The sequence below is a fragment of the Lissotriton helveticus genome, chromosome 8, assembly GCF_964261635.1.
Source record: "Lissotriton helveticus chromosome 8, aLisHel1.1, whole genome shotgun sequence".
Lineage (NCBI taxonomy): Eukaryota > Metazoa > Chordata > Amphibia > Caudata > Salamandridae > Lissotriton > Lissotriton helveticus.
Genome location: NC_136069.1, coordinates 1,424,672,709 through 1,424,689,102, shown reverse-complemented (window position 1 = coordinate 1,424,689,102; position 16,394 = coordinate 1,424,672,709).

Below are 16,394 nucleotides of genomic sequence, written 5' to 3'. Positions count from 1 at the left end.
AAGATAGAAAAAACCAGATATGCTTAATGAACTTTATAATTAGAAATTAGCATTTAAAAAACCTTTGAAATTCACTGAAAAAACCATAGGTTTCAGGTATGTTCTAGTTAGGAATTATCATTTAAAAAACCTTAGAAATTCACTTAAAAAACATAGGTTTCAAGGGTGTTATAGTTAGCTGGACATTTCACTCATACAAATCCATAACATTTTCCTCCGTTATAGTTAGTTGTACTAATTGCGCCCGCAATCTGCTGATGATGTCAGATATTACATCATTCATGACATGGTCAGTAACATCCCTGATGACATCACTGATGACATCACAACTGAACACATTTGATCCAAGGAATCAAGTTCACCCATAAATACGACAACAAGGCAATTAATAACTTGGATGTAACAATTACTAAAACACTGGATGGCAAAGGATTGCATACCCAAATAAACACTAAAACAACAGACCACAATAATGCATTGGAATACTCTAGCTTTCACCCAAGGAGTTTAATAAAAAATCTTCCATATTCTCAATTTATAAAAATGAAAAGAATTTGTTCAGACCCGCAAATCTGCCAGTACCCTGACAAGATATTACAGGAGTGCATTTCCAGAGCAGCAAGTTAAGACCGTAAAAGAACTATTTGCATCAAAAACAACAAAAACTACTAATGAGATAGTATTTGTCTCTAGATATACCACTGTGTCGCCAGCAATAAAAAGAATAATTAACACAAGATGGGAACTTTTGACCAATGAACCAAACTTTAATAACATTTACAAAGATTTACCGATTCACGCGCACACTAGAGGAAGAAATCTTCGGGAGTTACTATCCAAACCCATTAAGTACAAACAAAACAAAGACTGTAAAGGAGCTTTAAAATGTTACAATTGTACTCATTGTAACAATGTCATCCTTGGCAACGTGCTGACGCACCCCACAAGAGGTATACAAATACCACTAAGGCAAACAAGTGATTGCAACACGCAAAACATGATTTCTTGCATAAAATGTCCATGTTGAAAGACATACGTAGGAAACACTGAACGCTAAATTAGAACGAGCCTGACTGAACATAAAAGTTGAATCCGCACAAAGAACATTACCTCAGCACAAGCAGTACATTGGGCAGAGGAGAACCACTCAATTTCACAATTACGGTTTCAGGTTATCGAACAAGTACAATATAGGCCAGGAGTGGATAAACACAAGAAACTACTTCAACGTGAGGTATATTGGATAAAGACATTAGATTCCATGATCCCTAAAGGATTAAATGATAGAATGGACATGTCATGTTTCATCTAGGACCAATAATAGGGTTTAAACAAGTTCATTCACAAATCAGTACATTATATGCACCAGGGCTGTATAGCTAGCAGATTTGTCAAGAACACAATCATGCCGGTTCTCTCCTACATTACATTCTTTCACATAACCTTCTTTGAGGTCACTATACAGTTAATAGTTGGAATACCGGTAGAATATTGCTTTGTGAAACATTCATAGTGAGACGTGTTTTTCAGATTAGTAAATGTTGCATTAGATATTATTATGATGCTTTAGGCACGTGTCCCAAGGATGAAACCGCAATTTAGCTTTTCTTTTATAGCACACTCGTGCGGCATAAGAAGTACTATAGCACTTTTGACTCTGGTTACTTTTTACTTTTTTACTTTTGTATCGGCCTTGCAATAAGTACCACATGCGGTTTTTTAGATTGTCTCACCGCACATATTAATACAAGCAGCACAATAAATTATCACCAGAGATATGAGCTTATCAAAATCTCATTGTAAACACCGAGCACCTAGAGTTCATCAAAATATGGCGGCTGCCTTTAGCGAGGAGATCGACCTCACTTTTACTAATTAATGTCCGTTCTCAGTATCTGAACTACAGTCTTTTATCATTCCCGCGATACCTTCGTAGTACACACGGGAAAATGCGGAAGTCGGGTTGATGCGCATGGTTTCAAAGTTGCTACAGGTATGTTTATGGAGCGGTGAAAATTAGGATGATACAAGCAGGCAATTGCCTTTGGTTAACATGATATCATGCGGTTTTACTTATGGCCATCCTGTCGGTCTGTTTTTCTAGATATCATTAAGGGGACAAAGTTGGAGGTAAGTTGTTCGGGGCAACGTGTTTCATTTGGTCTAAGTGGTATTGAATAGTGATTTATAGAGTCGGCACTAACTCTAGCTGTTTTTATCAATTTGCAGCATATGGTGTCTGCAAGAAAAGGTTGAGGTAAGAGATCCTATTACAAATGTTTCAGTTAACATCAAATAAGCAGTCATCAAAAGCGGAGTGGCATTAAATATTGGTGTCTTTGGTGTCTTTGGTTGATTTCAGTCTTTTCATGCAGGCACACTGGAAATTGAAGCTCACTTACAATAGAGGAATGTAAGGCAAACATTGTACATGGGGCATCAGCATGCTAATAAATTCACAGGATGGTTATTTGTGGGTTGTATATATATATATATATATATATATTCACTGAAAAAACCATAGGTTATAGACCATATATAGTTAGGAATTAGCATTTACAAAACCTTGAAAATTCACTGAAAAAACCATAGGTTATAGACCATATATAGTTAGGAATTAGCATTTAAAAAACCTTATTTTACTCACACAAAACCATTGAAATTCCATATATAGTTAGTTGCACTAACTATATATCGCGCACCTGCAATCCACTGCTGATCATGTCACATATTACATCATTCATGACATGGTCAGTGACATCACTGATGACATCACTGATGACATCTCAAATGACATCACTGATGACATCACTGATGACATCTCAAATGACATCACTGATAACATCTCAAATGACATCACTGATGACATCACTGATGACATCTCAAATGACATAACTGATGACATCACTGATGACATCATCCAGTGACTGTGTGTTTCTGTAAAGTTTAAATATGTTTGATATATTGAAGAATGAGTGGATGTATAAGTGTCTGGATGAAGGATTTAGTAGGTGCGTGACTGACTGTATGAGTGAGTGAATAAATGTGTCGTACTAAATGCATGGGTTAGTGACTAAACTGTCTGAATGTGTGCATCAGTATGTCTGTTGTGATGTAAACTGCTGCATGTGTTGATCATTAGCTATACGAGAGGTTATATGTGTTATTGATTGGTTGCCCAAGTATTTGTATGGGAGATTGAGTTTGTGTGGGGGTGGCTGGGAGGTGTGTGACTCTGTGCATAGATGTGTGAGCAGTTGATTCACTAGGTGTATGAGTTCAAGAGTGCATATGGAAACAGCTACATGGGCGGTTGACTGTGTGCATGAGTGTATTGATGAGTGAATGGATATCTCAATGCTACATGTCATAGTAAGTACATATGTAAAACACAGTACATGTGAGAGTTGGCATATATAAATAACTGTGCATGAGAGCCACTGAATGTGTGAGTGGCTCTCATATATTGTGAACTTGTATCAGGGATTGTATAAGAGAGTAAATATGTGTTAGTATATGTTTGAATAAGTAAGGTGTGTATAACTGTATAGTTGAGGAAATGGAGGTGAGATTGTTTCTTTGCATGACTGACTAGGTGTGTGAGTAACTCCATGGATGAGTGACAGTGTGTGAGTGTCTGTATACACTGAGTGTATCTAAGGTTATATTAGAGTCTGAAGAGGTTTATTGTATTAGCACAAGAATGATGTCAAATGAGATGTCATCAGTGATGTCATCAGTGATGTCATTTGAGATGTCATCAGTGATGTCATCAGTGATGTCACTGACCATGTCATGAATGATGTAATATGTGACATGATCAGCAGTGGATTGCAGGTGCGCGATATATAGTTAGTGCAACTAACTATATATGGAATTTCAATGGTTTTGTGTGAGTAAAATAAGGTTTTTTAAATGCTAATTCCTAACTATATATGGTCTATAACCTATGGTTTTTTCAGTGAATTTTCAAGGTTTTGTAAATGCTAATTCCTAACTATATATGGTCTATAACCTATGGTTTTTTCAGTGAATTTCAATGGTTTTTTAATAGCAAATATCATAAGCTGTCGAATGTCAAGTACGTGGTAAGTGAAAACATTTTCGTGTTTATGCACACTGATCTGCTTTGAATGGTGCCCCCCCCCTCATTTCTATTAGGAGTACTCTCTCTTTGCAGATAGTGAAAGGTAGTTAACGCAGGTCTTTGCCCCCATTGTAATCCGTCGTGCCTGCTTCTCTCTCCATTTGATTGATTGTTATGCAAGTATTTACTGTTTTAGAATTAGTTCTCTTTGGTTCATTCTCTATTTACAAACAAACACAGAGTCGCAATACTCTGTTTAGTCTTTGCAGATAACGAAAAATCGTGTAAAAAAAAAAGAAAAGGAATCGAGCAAAATCAGTAGGCCACTAATGGGATCTCTTTTTGACCTCGCTAAAATAGAAACATTAGGAACAACCCCTCATGACAAATACAAAACTAGTGAGATGAACTGAACTCCACACAATGATGGCTGCAAAACAGCTCGGCTCCGCCACCCACCCCGCCCAAAATAACGATAAAGAACGGCTGCCATGATTGGTTGCGGAATGACCACGACGGAGCTACGAAATGGTGCTGCTCTCATGCTAACCCCAGCTTCAGTCTGAAACATCCAGAAACACTGTAGACTACCAATTCGATCAGTTCCGGTAGCGCCCCAATGTAACCCGGTAGAGAAGAACTAGCTCTCCCCTCTTTGACTGATGGTTCTTGTTGCCTGTCCCTTCTGTTGTCATTTAACAGAACTATTTAGCCTGCTGAAAGGGGTTGTGTTCCGACCGCTGGTTGGTGGAGACATTTTGACTATATTCTGTACCTGCGTTGTCGCGTAATGCGTCATATGATGCGCCGCGTTAGCGCATCCGGAAGTCATCCGGGGCGCGCAGCGCGTAACGTAAGCATAACAAGTCATGTGACTTGTTAATAAAACTTTTCATTGGTTCATTTTACTTTTCTTATTGTAATGATGAAAGGCTTGGTCATATGACCTAAAAATTACGCTTTTCATTACTTCCGAACATTATTTTTTCTTAAATATATGTTATAATGTTCCAGGCTAATGTACTTTCCCGGAAATTTTACAACTGTCCTGCAAGTAAAATATATTCTTTTTTCGAGAAAAAGAGCGTTTCTTCGTCCCATGACGGAGCCGTTGAGCAAAAGAGGGTCGACCTGCTGTCTTAGTCGCCGATACGCCTGAATATGAGATTCTTATCGATCACTTTATGTTGCAGGAATAGAAAACACAACAGCCCTTGACCATTTATCTTTACTGCGTTCCTTCGTATTATACCTTTTACCCTTCATGTAATTGGTCTGCTTTATTTCACTTGCCTTTTAATGATTCTAAAACAGTCACTATTATTAAAAACTTTACCAATGTATATACTACTACCATGTTTTCTTTTAAAAACCTTTATTGAGAAAATTTCATTATACAAATACGAGCCTATAACCACGTGGGCCTGCCACAGAGCAAACTGTAATCGTATATGATGAATAGACATTTACACTGTAGAGGAACGTAACGGGCGGGCCATTAGGTTGCAAGAACTAAGGTGTCTAACAGTTACGGAATCGGTGGACGTACATTTTATAATTAAAATACGACAGGGCCAGTTACAATAAAATTATCTAGATATACATTTGCGGGCAAGTACCATGGGTGACGTTAATTCGAACTTTCAACAGTACAGTAATCAATAACACATCAGAACTTAATATCAATAGGGATGTCGAAATATTCAATCAATTCTCGTCCCCGCCCGCCATGTGCTTCAAAACTGCATACGTATCTCGTGATTTCAAGGTTCTGCAACCAGTACACAACAAGGAGTTACGAGTCCCATTTATTCTGGCGCCATTTTGGGCGAGGACGGGCAGGTCCAGGATATAGTCAAAATGTCTCTACCAACCATCGACTATGATGATGTTCATATGCTGTATTTATTAGAGTAACACTCATCTGTCCACATGAAATTAATTTGCCACAATCTAAACATGTCATTTTAATCTTTCCAAAGTTCTTCTAAATATTTGGGACCGTTTCCCTTGCCTCTGAAGCTCTCAGTGCCACTTCTTTGATGAATGTACTAGCAGGTCAGGGGTTCTCCTCCAAATCTCTCTTTTATGCAGCACTATAATTAATTGGTGCCACCTCTCCATATGACGATGCATGGTATAGTTACCACAACTATATTTTTTTTCGGTTCCTCTGGAGAGTTCATCGTGGCAGATGAAGCGTGTAACGTACCGGGCATTTACCTTTTTTTGCATGTACAGGAAAGGAAAAAAAAATCGAGCGTCCGAGTTCTAAGGTGTCCCAGGGCCATTTTGGTGGACCAGGCCCAAATCCAAAGAACAGCCATCTCACAGGCTAATGGGGCGACCCACGCCGAGTTTCAGCATTGTAGGATGACCACACAAGTACAGCAACTTGCTAGACATCACCTCGGTGCCATCCGGATCTCGGCGCCCCACTGCAGATGAAGTGCCTCTCAACTATGAAACCACCACGGTGACATCCGGATCTTGGCGCGTTGTGCTGCCTTCGGCCTATTCGCACATCGGTCCGCTACTGACGCCATCTCACAGGCTAATGGGGTGACCCACGCCGAGTTTCAGCATTGTAGGATGACCACACCAGTACAGCAACTTGCTAGACATCACCTCGGTGCCATCCGGATCTCGGCGCCCCACTGCAGATGAAGTGCCTCTCAACTATGAAACCACCACGGTGACATCCGGATCTTGGCGCGTTGTGCTGCCTTCGGCCTATTCGCACATCGGTCCGCTACTGACGCCATCTCACAGGCTAATGGGGCGACCCACGCCGAGTTTCAGCATTGTAGGATGACCACACCAGTACAGCAACTTGCTAGACATCACCTCGGTGCCATCCGGATCTCGGCGCCCCACTGCAGATGAAGTGCCTCTCAACTATGAAACCACCACGGTGACATCCGGATCTTGGCGCGTTGTGCTGCCTTCGGCCTATTCGCACATCGGTCCACTACTGACGCCATCTCACAGGCTAATGGGGCGACCCACGCCGAGTTTCAGCATTGTAGGATGACCACACCAACTTGCTAGACATCACCTCAGTGCCATCCGAATCTTGGCATCTCAACGCCTAGTGGTATCTTCCATACAAAAAATATTGTTACGCTGCCTTTGGCCCCATTCGCACATCAGTCCGCAACTTAGACATCACCTCGGTGCCATCCGGATCTTGGCATCTCAGCGCCTTGTGGTGTCAGTCAGAAAATATTGTTGTGCTGCCTTCGGCCTATTCGCACATCGGTCCGCTACTGACGCCATCTCACAGGCCAACGGGGCGCCCCACGCCGACTTTCAGCATTGTAGGATGGCCACACCAGTGCGGCAACTTGCTACACACCACCTCGGTGCCATCCGGATCTTGGCATCTCAGCGCCTTGTGGTGTCTTCTACTCCGGAAATATAGTAGAAAATATTGTTGCGCTGCCTTTGGCCCCATTCACACATCAGTCCGCTACTGACACCATCTCACAGGCCAACGGGGCGCCCCACGCCGACTTTCAACATTGTAGGATGGCCACAGAAGTGCGACAACTTACTAGACACCACCTCGGTGCCATCCGGATCTTGGCGCGTTGTGCTGCCTTCGGCCTATTCGCACATCGGTCCGCTACTGACGCAAACTCACAGGCCAACGGGGCGCCCCACGCCGACTTTCAGCATTGTAGGATGGCCACACCAGTGCGGCAACTTGCTACACACCACCTCGGTGCCATCCGGATCTTGGCGCGTAGTGAAGCTGCAGCAGCTGCAAATAAGCTTCAGACAGTGTTACAACCGCTGCTCAGAACTCTCAACTATGACACCACCTCGGTGCCATCCGGATCTTGGCGCGTTGTATTGCCTTCGGCCTATTCGCACATCGGTCCGCTACTGACGCCGCCTCACGTGCCAACGTATTTTCTCCGCATTTTATACCCTATGCCGCATAACAGGTCATGTGACTTGTTTATAAAACTTTTCATTGGTTCATTTTACTTTTGGTTTCCGAATGATGGAAGGCTTGATCATATGACCTAAAAACAACACTTTTCATTGGATGAAAACTTTTTTTTTCCCCCAAACGATGAAAGCCCCACCTTGTTTCTGGATGTTTCAGACTAAACTGGCGTCAGCATGAGAGCACCACCATCTCGTAGCTCCGTCGTGGTCATTCCGCGAGCAATCATGGCAGCCGCTCCCCACCAGAAGCCTGCAGGAGTCGGGGCCCCCAAAACTTTTGATGAATTCTCAAGGCGGAGGGGACGCTTTCGAGAATGGGGTCCAAGACCTAGCAGACAAGCGTCCGATTTCCAAGGTGTCCCAGGGCCATTTCAGTGGACCACGCCCAAAAAGGAAAGAGCCTGCCGCCATTTTGAGAGTCCTGTGGCAGCCGCCTATCGCTGCACCGCAAGAGTGGGCGCAACTCAGCTGAATGGCGGATTTTGACACAGTGGACCAAAAGCGGACGGAATGGCAACTGAAACGGTAAAGGGGCGCCCCACTAAAACAGATGAGACTCCACCTGGAGAGGCCCGTTCACGCCGCCTCCCCCGGGGCGCTCCACGCCGTTATTCGGAGCAGCATTGTAGGATACCAAAACCAGTGCGGCAACTTACTGGACATCACCTTGGTGCCATCGTTCTGCTGCCTTGGAACTATTCGCACAACAGTTTGCTACTGATGACCCACCCCCCGCGACGCCCCACGCCGTTATTTGCTGGGTGGCAACTTACTAGACATCACTTTCGTGTCATCTAGATTTCGGCGCGTTCTGCTGCCTTGGAACTATTCGCACAACAGTTTGCTACTGATGACCCACCCCCCGCGACGCCCCACGCCGGAAATCTGGACGTTGTGCTGCGTTGGGACTATTCGCACAGCCGACCGCTACTTCGTTGTTTTTCTCTAAAAATGTTTATATGTTATTACTATTTTTGTTTTCTTGTATATATTTATAAATTATTAAAGTTTTATAATCTTACTACTTTGTCGGAGTGCTATATATTTTTAATGTGACACATAATTGTAAAAACTTTGATGTACAAAGAGTCATCCCTGGAATCTTCCGCTTCACGCTCGGTCCCCTCCCCAATCACAATACAGGATGGTTTTCAGATAATAGCAACGCTTCTGCTGTGACGGATCTCATCGAGTGTGGGCCTTGATATACTATAACTCCTTTGAAGAGGGGTGATTCTTTACAGCTGTGGCCATAAACTACATCTGCAGGGCTAGCTGATAGCCTAGGACCGGCCTGGACAATCGGACACAGAGGAAAAGGAGTGTCAGAGGGTGCGGTAGTGAATAGGGCGAAAGGGAGGTGTCGGGCGGGCACAGGGTGTGATTCTCAGGGAAGAGCAGCGCAGATGGGGGGAGGTTTATTACCCATGCATAAGACAGAGAGCGGGGGTGACCACTGCCTGGGTGAGATGCTTGCGAGGGTGGGGAGCCATGCTAAGGATCGACAGCGTGCACAGAGTGGGTCTGGTCAAGGCATCTAAAATGGCTGCCGTGCACGACAAAAGTGTGGCATTTGAAAAAAGACAAGATGGCGCACACAATGTTTTTCAACAATTCCTGATTTCCTTCGAATCGAACGTTAACAGACGTTGGGGCATATTACCAAAGTTAAGCGATATTTATCCCTAACGATGCATTGCAAAGATTTTTTTACCGTCAGAAATTATCGCAGATAAACCTTGCTATTATCAAGGTTTATCGCAAATACGATAAAAAACGAGCGCAATGCATTAATATCGCTGAAAACTCCGCGATATTCATGCATTACCGAGCTAATGCTCTTAGCCATGTTATCCACCTCCCATTGGATAACATGGCTAAGAACTGCTCAGGGCAGCTGTTACTTTTTGGAGATATTCGCGCTTATCTCGAATATTTCCAAAAGTTGATAATAGGAGATAGCGATGTTAGCGACTGTTTCCAGTCGCTAACATCTTGGCATGCCCACTTTGCATGTCATTAGTGATAAATATCACTCACATGCAAAGTGGGACCCAAGATGGTCGCTATCTCCTACTAGCCGTCGCTAACTGGTGTTAGCAACAGCTAGGTAATACAGATATAATTTTATCTCCGCGAAGCGGAGCGCTGTTACAGATATATATCTTGTTTTTGAACGTTAATTTCTCAAAATGCACTGAAGCACATATATTGAGACATAGCAAAGGCACATCGGGCTACCAGTCCCTAATATTTTACCAAGTTTCGTGCAAATCCATTCAGCCGTTCGATTATTATTATTATTTTTTTTTTGTTGCCCCGCGGGGCCCTTTTAAAACCTCCACATCAAACCTAGGGGGTCAGCGAGGATCTACTATGCCCCCTTATGGTCATTTGCCCCTTCGCTTTGGCCTCCTCTTGTCTCTCGATCCTACCGAGAGACAAGATGGCGGCCGCTACGTACTGTTTGGAATGTTTACAGACACCGGAGAGCCAATCAGCTTCGCTTCGCAAAGCTCCGTAACGCGAAAAGTACGCGAAGCGGTGCGCTGTTACAGATATATATCTTTTTTTGAACGTTAATTTCTCAAAATCCACTGAAGCACATATATTGAGACCTAGCAAAGGCACATCGGGCTACCAGTCCCTACAATTTTGCCAAGTTTCGTGCAAATCCATTCAGCCGTTCGATTATTATTATTATTATTTTTTTTTGCCCCGCGGGGCCCTTTTAAAACCTCCACATCAAACCTAGGGGGTCAGCGAGGATCTACTATGCCCCCTTATAGTTATTTCCCCCTTTGTTTTGACCTCCTCTTGTCTCTCGATCCTACCGAGAGACAAGATGGCGGCCGCTACGGACTGTTTGGAATGTTGACAGACGCCGGAGAACCAATCAGCTTCGCTTCACAAAGCTCCGTTGCGCGAAAAGTCCGCGAACCAGTGCGCTGCCCGGTCCGCTGTTACAGATATATATCTTTTTTTAAACGTTAATTTCTCAAAATCCACTGGAGCACATATATTGAGACTTACAAAAGGCACATCGGGCTACCAGTCCCTACAATTTTGCCAAGTTTCGTGCAAATCCATTCAGCCGTTCGGGCTAAAAGTGAGGCCAACCGCCCTATGGAAAACTCAATGTTAAAAACACGTTTTGGGACCCCCCTTTTTTCTCGGCCCCCACTGGACGAACCCCCCCCAAATTTTCAAGGACTGCTCAGAAACAAAATGTGCCATTTTCCTGAAAATTTCAGCCAATTCCGTCCACAAACGCCAAAGTTATTAGACATAGAATTTTCAAAAAACCCATAGAGAAAAAATCCTAACTATATATACCTACTGGCGACCGCCAGTAGGTAATATATATATATATATATATATATATATATATATATATATATATATATATATATATATATATATATATTCACTGAAAAAACCATAGGTTATAGACCATATATAGTTAGGAACTAGCATTTAAAAAACCTTATTTTACTCACACAAAACCATTGAAATTCCATATATAGTTAGTTGCACTAACTATATATCGCGCACCCGCAATCCACTGCTGATCATGTCACATATTACATCATTCATGACATGGTCAGTGACATCACTGATGACATCACTGATGACATCTCAAATGACATCACTGATGAGATCACTGATGACATCATCCAGTGACTGTGTGTTTCTGTAAAGTTTAAATATGTTTTACATATTGAAGAATGAGTAGATGTATAAGTGTCTGGACGAAGGATTTAGTAGGTGCATGACTGAATGTATGAGTGAGTGATTAAATGTGTCTCACTGAGTGCATGGGTTAGTGACTAAACTGTCTTAATTTGTGCATCATTATGTCTGTTGTTCTGTAAACTGCTGCATGTGTTGATCAGTAGCTATATGATTAACTATATGGGTTATTGATTGATTGTCCAAGTATTTGTATAGGAGACTGAGTGTGTGTGTGGCTGGCTGGGAGGTGTGTGACTCTGTGCAGATCAATGTGTACTTGTATCAATGATTGTATAAGAAAGTAAGTATGTGTTAGTATATGTTTGAAAATGTAAGGTGCTCTATGTTTAACTGTATAGACAAGAAAATGGAAGTGTGATTGATTCTTTACAGGACTGACTAGGTGTGTGAGTAACTCCATGGATGAGTGGCAGAGTGTAAGTGTCTGTATAGGTGTATGAGTGCATATGATAGTGTTGTAAAGATGAGTGATTGTATGTATGAATGATTGTATGGGTGAATGAGTGAATGTGTGTGTAGACGTAGGAATCAGTGAGTACGTATGTAGTAACTAGTATTGGTGTGTCAATGGTTTCAAAAATTATACTCTGTATTTAACACTGGGTGAAACAGAGGTTATATTAAAACGTGAGGAGATGCATTGTATTGTCACATGAATGATATCATCAGTGATGTGGTCATTGATGTCAAATGAGATGTCATCAGTGATGTCATCAGTGATGTCACTGACCATGTCATGAATGATGTAATATGTGACATGATCAGCAGTGGATTGCGGGTGCGCGATATATAGTTAGTGCAACTAACTATATATGGAATTTCAATGGTTTTGTGTGAGTAAAATAAGGTTTTTTAAATGCTAGTTCCTAACTATATATGGTCTATAACCTATGGTTTTTTCAGTGAATTTTCAAGGTTTTGTAAATGCTAATTCCTAACTATATATGGTCTATAACCTATGGTTTTTTCAGTGAATTTCATTGGTTTTTTAACAGCTAATATCTGTAGCTGTAAAATGTATTCTTCTTTAAATCCAAAAATATATTTTATATGTTTATGAATAATTTTTTTTTTAAATATTTTTTTTTCTTCGTTCCCGCTTCGCGAATCGGGAAGCTTCCCGTTAGCTGACCTTGATGCCGCGAAATAGACCGCGAGCCGGTAAACGTTTCTTTACCGCAACTGCCGCGTTAGAAAACAACATCGTGACGCCTCCCGTCCGCATGACGTTTCGCGTTGTCGCGTGATACGTCATATGACGTGCTACGTTAGCGAACTCGTACGCTTACCGAGTCGCAAAGCACAGGTTTCTGGAAGCAAACCGGGAGGCCCTGCAAAGCGCGTAACGTAAACACAGCAGGTCATGTGACTTGGTAATAACACTTTTCATTGGTTCATTTCACTTTCGGTTTCCTAATGATGTAAGACTAGGTCATATGATCTAAAATGAACACTTTTCATTGGTTGAGAACTATTTTTTTTCCCAAATGGTGAAAATCCCTCCTTCTTTCCTCACTCTGACTTTCATCATTGTGAGAGAAAGACCCTTTGTTACCAGTGAGCAATGGCTTCTTTACTAGCTTCAGCTGGTGCTTCCCCACCACCTCCACCACATCCAAGGAAGAGTGGACCACCTGCTAAAGTTATAATTCAGCAAGAAGAGGAAGAAGAGGAACAGGACGACCTAGATAATCTCCCTATTATGGCCAGAAGATCTGTTGTACCGGAAGTAACGGGACCAGAGGGCAGGGAGATGGTGCCAAATATACAAACGAGATTTCGTGAAGTAAAACAAGTCTGCGTACATTGCAGTGGAATCATTTGCTACGCAGAAAGTAGCATCACTCTGATCAACAGAGCTATTAACAATCATGCTCATGTTTGTCCGAAACTCCCCAAACAATAAATTCTTTTTTTTGTTTTCTTCCTCCTGTTGAGCCCTTTACAATGAATCGTTTTCGTTGCCCCCTCCGAAAAAAAAACAAAAAAAATATAAAACTGTTCAGAAAAATTCAAAAAAAGTAAAAAAATGTTCAGAAAAATAATAAAAAAAATATAAAACAACAAAAACAATTTAAAAAAAAGTTCTTTTCAGAACTACCTCCCCGTTATAAAAAAATTGGTACAATATTTGCAACTGTGCCAACCTCTATTTCTCTTAGTTCGCTTCCCAGTTCGCTCCCCGGTACGCGAACCGGAAGCGAACCAAAAAAATTTTTTTTTTAAAAAGAACAGTAAGTATAAGGGAAGGAAACAGACAGTTATGTTAAAAGAAAGACAGCTATAGGGGAGTAAACTAGAGATACTATTACCCGTAATCCACTGCTGATGATGTCACATATTACATCATTCATGACATGCTCAGTGACATCATCAGCAGAGGATTGCGGGTAACAGTATCCCTAGTTTATTCCCTATAGCTGTGTTTCTTTTAACATAACTGTCTGTTTCCTTCCCTTATACTTACTGTTCTTTTAAAAAAACATTTTTTAGATCTGTCAGAAACAGTGAAAGTAATGAAATATAAAAGACTACGTAGAATATGAGCACTGTATGCAACAACTTTGACACTGACAGAAGCCTCACCTTCTCCATGCCTCCTACACAGTTCTACATGTACATCATAAATGCAAACAGAACAGAATTAATTATACATGTTAAATGGTTTATTTTTGCTGTTCTCAGAATGTATCAAATTTCACTAAAACAGTGACTTGAAGGTATTCATCATATAACAGCGGGGAAAAAAAAACACAATCAAAATGATTGTGTTTAAAAAACCCATACATTACAAATCAGAATTCAGAACTCCTTAAAGTTAACTTACTTTCCATGACGGCCAAGGATGTCCTATGAACAGCTTACACTCTGTTGTGCTGTTATTACTTTCAACCCGCCACTTTCTGAAAGAAAACCTCCATCGTTTTCAAAAACATGTTACATACAATAAATGACTTCTCGCTCTCTACCACACGATTCCACAAGGCCAAATCGTGTCAGAGCCATGTATAACTCTTGGATTTCTTGTAAGCCAATCCCGTCTTTTCGCATTTCCGCAACTTTCAGAATTAAAATGTTGAAGATCATTTACACAATCCTGGACTAGTAATATCTTCCCCTTCTTGCTCAATCATGTTCTACATTTCCTATCACACTGATACTGCTTACTATGAAGCAGACTTACACTACCTTTATGACTAGTACAATTATTTAATTCTCTACATCACTTTTAATCACAAAGCAATGTAAAACAGTAGACAGCATTGCAGACTTACATTCCCTCTACTCCATGTTTTGATTCGCTGCTTCAATTAGCTTATAAAAAGAAATAGTTTTTCTGAACTCATTCAAAGTGCACGTATTTCTCAATAACGTCCAGTGTTATGGTAAAAAGTTATGTCTCTGTACTACACTTATCGTCAAGGCCAAATAGTGTAGGAGCCATGAGAACTTCTTGAAATTCCTCAGAGCACATCCCGAGATTCTTTCCCTAAAATTTTGGTTTTAAAAACACCAGGTAAGAGTTTTTAAGGTCATATGGCAATTTTTTTTTGAAAATTAAAACAGAATCATTGCAGAATGACCAGCCATTTCTACACTTTAAATAAGCTGTATAATGTCCTGATGTTATTGAAGGACCATCATGATATATAATTGCTACAGTTACAAAAGTCCTTCCTGATATTGACAACTGTGAAGCCACAAACTTTTTAATTAAAGTTGTCAATTTTGTTCCATCAGGCCTACATCGTTGGAACATTAAAATGACATACTGGCCATATGTTCGTATAAATAATGTGGACATCATTTCAGATTTACATTGGCTACACTCCATGTTGTGATCAGCTGCTTTTACTAGCTTATTAAAAGAGACTGATTTACTGTCTGGCAAAGTTAAATATATAAATCTTTCTGAGTCTACACTAGTAGTAGCTGATACCCTACAGTTCTCGCAGTCATGCTACCATTGATAAGAAAGCCCAAACAGGTGATCTACATCTACACCTTCATCATGCAATACATCAAGCATATACATTAAAAACTCCTGACAATCTTGCTGACTATTTTGAGAGAATTGTGTTTGGCCTGAACATCTGTCTAACAGATTTCGAATTTCAGACACACTTTCTATGTTTGTTCTATCAGTGCTACATTTCTCTAACACAGAATTTAACAAACTGCAAAATCTTTGATCCGAATTGACCACAATCTGTTCTTTTAAAGTTTCTAGAGAAAAGACAACATTAACCACTACATTAGCATAGCAGTTGACACCAGAACTGTTTTCAAATTGAAAACCAACAACATCTTCAACAGAATCCTTTTTGTTTCTGCTTATAATTTCAGGTTCATCAACTTTTCGTCTTTTTGCTACAACCTCCCCAGTATTGGTCACATTTCTTCGTTTCCGGCCTACCACACGTTTCTCAAACAAAGGATACTGAGGCAAATGTGGCGCATACTCTCTTCTCAACCTATTGTATTCCTTAACACAATCTAGATCCGCACAAATGTTTGTGACATCACACTCAATCAAGTACAATCCCGATAAAGTCCTAACTCGTGACAATGCCACATATGCCATACCCTC